Source organism: Macrotis lagotis, chromosome 6 (assembly GCF_037893015.1).
Source record: "Macrotis lagotis isolate mMagLag1 chromosome 6, bilby.v1.9.chrom.fasta, whole genome shotgun sequence".
In the NCBI taxonomy this organism is placed as follows: Eukaryota; Metazoa; Chordata; class Mammalia; order Peramelemorphia; family Peramelidae; genus Macrotis; species Macrotis lagotis.
Genome location: NC_133663.1, coordinates 133,407,983 through 133,418,035, shown reverse-complemented (window position 1 = coordinate 133,418,035; position 10,053 = coordinate 133,407,983).

Genomic DNA, 10,053 nt, shown 5'->3' with positions numbered 1-10,053 from the left:
GAATGGGCATAGAAAGAAATATATCTTCTGAGCCATACATGACACCTACACAAAAATTGACCATGCATTAGGTCACAATACCTCACAATCAAATGAAGAAATATTAGATACATCGTTTTCAAATCCATGTAATAAAGGGTCATGAAAAGACAAATTAAAAATTAATTGGAAATTAGATAACCTAATTTTAAAGAATGAGTGGATCAGACAACAAATCGTTGAAATAAATAATGATTTCATTCAAGACAACGACAAGAATAAGCAACATACCAAAACTTGTTGAAAGTAATAAAAGCAATTATTATGGGAAATTTTATATCTCTAAATGCTTTCAATAATAAAATGAAGAAAGAAGAGATCAGTGATTTGGGCATGCAACTAAAAAAATTAGAAAAACAAAACAAATTGAAAATCCTCAATTAAATATCAAATTAGAAATTCTGAAAATTAAAGGAGAAATTAATAAAATTGAATATAAGGAAGCTATTGAACTAATAAATAAAACTAAGAATTAGTTTTATGAAATAACAAGCAAAAATTAAGATAAACCTTTAGTTAATTTGATTTAAAAAATGAAGGAAGAAAACTAAATTATCAGTGCAAAAAACAAAAAGGGTGAATTCACCACCAAGGAGGATGAAATTAAAGTAGTAATAATTCAGAGCTATTTTACCTAAGTGTATGTTAATAAATTTGACAATCTAAGTGAAATGGATTAATATTTAACAAAATTTAACAGATTAACAGAAGAGGAAATAAAATACTTAAATAATCCTCTTTCAGAAAAAAAGAAATTGAACAAGCCATCAATGAATTCCCTAAGAAAAAATCTCCAGGGCTGGATGTAATTACAAGAGATTTCTACCAAACATTTAAAAAACAATTTGTTTCAATTTTATATAAACTATTTGAAAAAATAGGTGAAGGAGCTCTGTCAAATTTCTTTTATGTCGTCAATATGATGCTGATACATAAACCAGGAAGAATCAAAACAGAGAAAGAAAATTATAGATCAATTTTCCTAATGAATATTGATACAAAAATTTTAAATTGAATATTAGCAAAGAGATTACTGCAAGTTGTCACTAGGATGTACACTATGATCAGGTAGGATTTATACCAAGAATGCAGGGTTAACAGAAATCACAAGATTAGCTCAGTAGATCCTGAAAAAGCTTTTGCCAAAAAAAAAAATACAGCACTCATTTCCTATTACACTATTGCATAGCAACAAATGAAATTTTCCTTAAAATGATAAGCATATCTATCCAAAATCATCAGCAAAATCATATGTAATGGGGATAATCTAGAAGCATTCCCAATAAGATCAGGGGTGAAACAAAGATGTCTGTTATCAACACTATTATTCAATACTGTATTAGAAATGTTAGATTTAGTAATAAGAAAAGAAATTGAAGGAATTAAACTGACAATGAGGAAATAAAACTCTCACTCTTTACAGATGATATGATGGTATACTTAGAGAATCTCAGAGAATCAACTAAAAATTACTTAAAAAATTAACAACTTTGGCAAAGTTGCATGGATATAACATAAACCCACATAAATCATCAACATTTCTATATATAGCCATCAAAGTCCAGCAGCAAAACATAGACAGAGAAATTCCATTTAAAGGAATTGTAGATTACATAAAACACTTGGGAATCTACCTACCAAGACAAACCCAGAAACTCCATGAAAATAATTACAAAACACTTTTCACACAAATAAAATAAGATCTAAATAACTGGAAAAATGTCAATTGCTCATGGGTGACTGAATTAATATAACAAAAATGACAATTCTACCTAAATTAAATTACTTTTTCAGTGCAATATCAATTAAGCTAACAAAAATTATTTTATAGAGTTTGAAAAAAAAGTAACAATTCTTGTGAAGGAATAAAAGGTCAAGAATATTAAGGGGAATTAATGAAAAAAAGAATGCAAAGGAAGGTGGCTCCTAGCTGAACCAGATCTCAAAATAAATTATAAAACAGCAGCCATCAAAATTGATACTGGCTAAGGAATAGAGTGGTAGATCAGTGGAAGCAAAGAAACAATAGATTACTTTATTGTTTGATAAATCCAGAGATTCCAGCTTGTGGGCTAAAAACTCACTATTTGACAAAAACTACTGGCAAAACTGGAAAAGAAAATGGCAGAAATTAGGGAAAAGTCAATATCTCACACCCTTTACCAAGTTAAAGCTGAAATGGGTATAGGATTGAGACATGAAGGATGATACCAAAACCCAATTAGAGGCACAAAGAATAGTTTATCTGTCAGATCTGTGGAAAGGGAAGGAGTTTATGATGAAATAAGAGACAGAGACCATTATAAAATGCAAAATGGATAATTTTTATTACATTAAATTAAAAAAGTTTTGCACAAATAAAATCAATATCACCAAGATTAGAAGAAATACATGAAGTTGGATAACAAGTTTCTAATAAAGGATTCATTTCTAAAATATGTAGAGAACCAAGTCAAATTTGCAAGTATATAAGTCATTGTCCAATTGATAAATGGTCAAAGAATTTGAATAGGCAGTTTTCAGATAAGAAATAAAACCTATCTATAGCAATTTGAAAAAAAAATGTTTCAAATCATTCTTGATTAGAGAAGTGTATCAGATTGGCCAATATGACAAAAAATTGATCATCATTTTTGGGGGATATGGAAAAACTGGGACACCAATGTTTTGTTGATGGAGATGTGAACTGATCCATTCTGGAGAGCAGTTGGAAACTTTGCCTGGAAGGCAATAAAACTGTGCCTATCCTCTGATCCAAAAATACCACTACTAGGTCTGTATCTCAAAGAGATCATAAAAATGGGGAAAAGACTCACATGTACAAAAATATTCATAACAGCTTTCTCTGTAAAAACAAAGAACTGGAAATTGAGGGGAAGTCCATCAATTGGGGAATGGCTGAACAAATTGTGATATATAAAAGTGATGGAGTACCGTTATTCTTTAGGAAATCATGAATGTTGGACTTACATGGAAAGACTTATGTAAACTGACACTGAGTGAAGTGAGCAGAAATGAGAACATTGTACACATTAACAGCAACATTTTGTGATGATCAACTATTAACTTAGTTCTACTACAAAATACAATAATCAAAGACAAGTTCTAAGGAACTTGTGATGGAAGATACCATCTATATCCAGAAAGAGAATTGTGGAGTCAGAATGTAGACCAAAGCATGCTTTTTTCCTCCTGTTGTTCTGATTCTTCTTCTTTCACAGCATGACTAATGTGGAAATGTTTAACATAGTTATAGCCTATATAGGATTGCTTACTGTAGGAGGGGGAGGGAGAAGGAGAAAAAAAATATGTGGAACTCAAAATCTTGCAGGGGAGTAAATGTTGAGGGCTATTTTTACATGTTATATAACAAAACTAACAGAAATCATATGATTGATAAATAAATTAATTTATAATAAATAAATTAATTTTAATTGGAATAATAAATAAATAAATTTTAAAAAATAAGAAGAACATAAGAAGGAGGAACAAAACTTCCAATTTAGGGAAATAGGCTGAAGTGAAAGCAAAACAAACTTACTTCAATTGAATGGGATGTCTAAAGGCAGGTGGAACTAAATAAGACAGCTAATAGGAAAGCAAGGATGAATAAACAGGAATTGAAAATACTAAGATGCTGGAAGTACATGGAATTTAGTCACAATGGACATGGATCATTGAATAACAAGGAATGGTAATGTGTGACCTCTATTTTATATATTTCTTAAAATAACTTTTTTGACAAATTTAATAACCAAATACAAACTAACCCCCTTAAATCATAAAAGTCAAACAATTTCCATTTTAATTGTTAAAAAGAACAAATATACTTAACTAACTTTTCTCCATTTAAGGCCTCTCCTGATGCCTTATTATGAAACGGTGCTAATTGGGCTCTTTAAGCCTGCACAGGAGCAGGTAGGTGGTGCAGTGGATAGTGCACCAGCTCTGGAGTCTGGAGGACCTCAATTCAAATTTGACCTCAGACACTTGACACTAGCTGTCAAAAGGCAAGTCAATAATTCCAATTGCCTAGCCAAAAAAAAAAAAAAAAGAACTGGATCAACAGACAACAGCCTTTGGAAGTTACTACCGAAATGAAAAGGCTTTCAATATGAGCTCAGTGATCTATTATTCTGTGTATTGTTGTTTCCGAGAACCAGTTTAACTAAGGACAATGAACTTCATCACCAAATTGAGTGCAGAAATAAATTTTTGGTCCATAACAAATCTAGAAAGCATCCACTGAGAAGTGGAAGGGCTGTGCTCTAATTCAGTAATGGAAGTACTTACAATAATAAAATCAAAGATTCTTAAAAACACATTAATAATAATAATAATGAATATTTATATCTTACCTCCCTTTCATAAATGTTAGGAAATTATCCTTGAATACTTTAGAAATTGGACCTTCTCTATATATTCATTCTGGTCCAATGATTCTTTTTATCTTTATTTTCTTCAGTGTCATTTTCCTTTCTAATATAAAATATTAAGATTTGAAACAGTAGAACACTAATATATTGGTTCTAATTTGATCGTCAGATTTTGTTACAGAAGTATAAATTTGGTTTTTTCTTTTTTCTTTGTTTTATTTTTTCAATATTATCTTTAAATGTCTTTGAGATGATTTGCTCTAAATCACTCTCTCCCCATGTTTTCTACACAATTATTTTTCCTTATAATGTTTGTTTTTAAGAGAAGATACTATCTTTAACCACAATCTTTTGTATGTTTTTCAAATAAGTTTTATTTTAAATTGGTTTTGCCCTTGGCTTGCATATATATCTCTACTTGGCAGAAAGATTAAATGGGTTTTTTTTGTGAGACAATGGGATCAAGTGACTTCCCTAGATCACACAGTTAATAAAGTACCATGTGTCAGGCTAGATTTGAACTCAGCTCTTTCCTGACTTCACTACACCACCTAGTTACCCCAGGAAGATTAAATGTCTTCTGACTATTACAGTTTCTTTGTTCTTTTGGTCTAATCATCTGCAGGTGTAATTTTATTATTAATGGTGATCATTCATGCTGTTGCCTGTTCCTTTATTCCTTTTTTATTTTTGTTGTCATTATCCTTTTTGAATAGGAGATTGGAACTGTATTTTACTATTTAATTAAATTATTGCTAAAAATATAAACCATCATATAGTAAATAATTGCATGCCATATCTTTTTCTTAGTTCTGTTGGTTTGTTTGCTCCCACTCCCCAACTTGGTATTTATTTTTATGCTTTATATACAATTAATTTAGAAATTATCTCAACATTGGTAACCAGTAATTTTTCATGAATTATAATAGTCAGTTTTACTGTTTATAATGTTGTTTAGCTTATGCTATATAAAATGCTTTCATATACTTTTGTGAACTATATTCACACTACTTCATAAACCTGTATATTTTCTTTTCCCTTTCTTGATTTTCCTTTTTATCTATTTGACTACTTCCATTCATATCTTACCATGTCTTGCCTCTTTGCATAAGTTCCACTTAAGGAGCTGTCTTGGGTCCTTTACTCTTCTCCCTATATAAACTCTTAGGTAATCTCATTGGATCTCATGTAATTATCATCTCTGCACTAAAGACTTCTAAATCTATATATTCACTTTTAATCTCTATTCTTTTATTGAATACCTACCTTTCCTGATCCCCTAGTTGTTAATGGTATCTTTTTCCTCAAATTATCTGATATTTACTTATCTATATGAAATTTGTATTTCCTCAATAGAACGTAAGCTCTATGTATAAGAGGACTACAATTTCTTTTTTTTTTGCACCTCTAATACCTAGGAGGCACTTAATAACTACTTGTTGAATTTAATTTTATGACTATATAAGCAAGAACTTATGTTTAGTATATTTTAATTTCTTCATCCTGAGCCATATTTTCATTTTCCTTGTTTATTTATTTTATATTAATACAATAATCTTGTTGTGAGAGTAATCATAAACCCTCTGCCCCCCAAAAAGATGAGAAACCTCAAGAATACAGGGGGAAAAAAGTACTTCAGTCTGTGTTCAGATTCCAACTGAGCCATATTTTCTTAACCAATCTTATCCAATGCCCATTCTTTTTGCTTTGATGTCAATAAGCACACATATATAAACATAAGCTTTAGTATATGTTCATTTAACATGGAAGGACTTATCAAGTTTTTCAAAGAATTTCTCTACAGTCATTCTTTGCAAATGGTGTGCTTAAGTTGCTATTGTGTTCATGGTGGTCCTTTTGATTTTGCTCATTATAAATACTGTATAGCAATATTAACAAAAGATAAAATTCCTTATTGTATGACAAAAATCAAATCTGCTAACTTTTTATCTATGCAAGGAGAACCTGTGAATAGTTCTATTTAGCAGCAACTTGCATATATCTTTGGGTTTCCTTTATCTTGAGAATGTCAATTACTGATGTGATTCAGTTTTTCCAGGAGAATATTGTCGTATTGGGCACACAAAATATCAATAATTAATGTATCAGACAACTCCATGTTGCAATGAGACATCAGAGTGTGACTTTGGAAAGAGAAGATGAGAACTTTTCACAAAATTTTAAACACTAATTGTTATCTTATACTGATGGATTTGGAGTAGCATACATGAAAATGATCAATTTACTTTTGTGTAGAATGGGCTTGAAGTGTAGGACCTTGTTCACAGGAAATTATGAATCCACATAAAACCACATGGTATGTAAATACAGTATCACTGCAGGCTAGAAGTGAGGAGATGAAATCTCCAGAATAAGAAGACCTAAATTTCTGAGAAGTAGCTTGAACTTGGACAAAGTTCATCATAACAATTTTACCTATTGAAAAATGCAGCATTTTTGTATTCTATGACTTGAACAGGTTCTCCTATCTCAATATAAACCTCTTAGATATTAAATATTAGATATCAGAATCTCATAATCTGATAATATAGAATAAATTGTATTTTAGATTTACAGCTTTATAAGATTTATGAGATTTCTTTATGAGATTACTCTTCCTCCTTTCCTTTCTTTATAGAATGTAAAGTACTTGAAAAGAGGGATTATCTCATTCTTTTTTTTCCTTTTATTTCTTTTTTTTTAAAGTTTTTGCAAGGTAATGGGGTTAAGTAGCTTGCCCAAGGTCACACAGCTAGGTAATTAAGTGTCTGAGGCCAGATTTAAACTCAGGTCCTTCTGACTCCAGGGTTGGTACTCTATCCACAGCACCACCTAGCTGCCCTCCATTTTTCTTTTCGTTGCAACTCTGACACCACTTTGGGTAGAACCATCAGCTTATAATATTCAATTAAAATTTTTGTTCCTGGGTGAACCAATTTTCCTTACTGGATGAACCATCTTATAGTTTCTTTAGAGGAGGGATACCTGGGAAATAACTGAAGAGATTGCTGAAATCTTTATGCAGACATGAATACTTTGTAGTTGAGGAATCCATTAGATTCTGTGGTCATCTTGTGATTGATACTGATCATTAATAGGAGAGTTCGAGGAAATTGTTAGCCTCATACTCCATTGTAATTCTTTCCCAATAAGCATATCTACTAATTTGACATATATGGTATGTATGCTGCCTATGTAGATTGTATTATATGTGTTCAAATGCTTTAGTTTGATTATGACTCATAGGGAGATGTAGATGGATAATCTTGTCTATACCTTTATAAGATTTTGAATAATTCAAAAAAAGTGATCATTAAATAATTTGAGAAGTGACCATTTCACAATTCTACTAATAATTTGTGTGCAGTCTTTCTATAGTTCTTTTCTACAGATGACATCTTTTTTTTTTTAAATCTTTGCTAAATTGCAAATTTGCAATTAAATTAAATTTGTAAAGTGTATGGTAGAAAGCTGAGTTGGTTTTTTGTTTGTTTCTTTTTTTAGGAACAAAAAGATTAAGTATTGCTTGGCTAGCAGAAGCTAAGGGAAAGAAAAGTTAACAGCTGCAGTTGCAGCAACAACCATCATGAGGGAATAAGCAGTAAGGAAAGGTATAGAGGCAAGAGAGTTCAGTTGGGGAATTGTACTCTCTAAGAGCAGGCTAGAAAGACAAGTAACAGTAGATGAGTTTTTAAAGGGGAATATGTATGAGAGCACAGGTAGCTCAGAGAACATAAGAGGTAATAAGGGATACATTGGTGAGGGACAATAGCTCAAAGACTAAATCCTCTCAGTCTAGGGAGGGATCCATTGATTTATTGATAAGGGCTTGTGTTATGGCTGGGGCAACTATTTAAAGGGAGTTCTTGCCTGGGAGAGGCAAGGAATTTTACTAAAATTCATTCATCTCAAAGCTGTTTTAATTTACACATCTCTTATTATTACTGATTTTCAGCATGTTTTTGTGTGATTATTTATATTTAGCAAGTCTTTTGAAAAGCCAAGTAAACTTCCAGCTACAAAATCACTTCAGAAAACAGCCAAGGTCTTATAATGTCAAGACAGGCTGGGAGAAATAGGGTTGGCTAAAGAATTTCTGAGAAGGGTTAGTCCAATAGTTATAGATGGAGTTATGTAATTGGAACATGGTTAGTATGAAGAGGACCATAGTTTGTATGAAAATAAAATTTCATGTTGGTAACCTCTTTAAAACCAGGGAAGTCAAATGATATTATACAAGTCTAAGAGGGTCTCGGAGGGAGGAACCTGAATCCAAAGGCTGCTTCTTAACTGCTTAATAATCTGTAGAATTCCTGAGAGTATGATATCATCTAAAGAGCCAAAATCATTAGGGCCTTCAAACATTAATAAACAGTCTGGTCTATCTATAAGTTCAGGATTAAAACCGAAGGCTAAGGTGTCTGGATATACTGGGTATGTAAAATTGTCAAGCTGTCTTCATTGTTGACATGACAAGGAGAAGAAGCATAGTCTGAAGTCGGATACACATATACACTATGACTATTATTGGAGAAGAGAGGAAGCAATCGCTATACCTATAAACTGCAATGACATTTTCTGTTTTTTTTTTTAACTAGAAGAAAAGTATAGTAAAGTCAGTAATTTAACTGACAATTTTGCAAAGGTCTCCAGCTCCAATTTATTTTACTCTGCAGTTTCTGATTGAAGCTCTAGGACAATCCATCATGATCCTATCATTAGTGACCAGAGATTCATAGGACAATAGCTTTGGATTGATGTTTGTCCTTCATTTTTTTAAGTTTTTTTTTTGTAAAGCAATGGGGTTTAGTGACTCATCCAAGGTCTCACATTTAGGTAATTAGTTTCTGAGGCTGGATTTGAACTCAGGTCCTCCTGACTCCAGGGTCGGGGCTCTATTCCCTGCGCCTCCTTAGCTGCCCCTTGTCCTCCATCCTTGAAGGCCATGGCTTCAGGGAGATGATGCCTATCATGAATTGAATTTGAGTGAGGAGGAAGCTGTGCTAAGTCACCAGCTTTACTTTCTCCTCCAGAGTCATCTGGATCCAGTGACCAGATATAAATCACAACTGGAGTTGGCCCTAGATGTGAAGCAGTCAGGATTAAGTGACTTGCCTGGGTTTACACAGCTAGTTAGTGTCAAGTGTCTGAGACTGGATTAGAACTCCCATCTTCCTAACTCCAACGCCAGTGCTCTATCTACTGTACCACCTAGCTTTAGAGTTGGAAGAAATTCTTCTAAAGAGATCCAACCCCATGTTTTATATAGGAGGAAATTCAAGCCTAGAGGGACTGGCTTGTCCAAGACTACACAAGAAGTAGCAGAACCATATTCTCTAACACTAGATCTGCTTTTTTCTTCTGTCCCACAATGAGTACCATGGGAATTAAAATTAAGTAAAATTCAAATATCAAGAGAACCTGGGGGAATCTTGATGAAGGGGGAAGTAGAAACCTGGAAAAGCTAGACCTAAATTTAAGTAATCTTTGCCAGGATGATTGAACATGGCTCTGGGTCTGTCTCATAAAAGAGCTGAAACAGACCTACTAAGGTCATAACTTGTCTCACTAAAGAAGTGCAGAATTCTTTGTGAGGGAGAAGTATAGAAGGCAATAAAATCCCAGTGAATAAATAGCT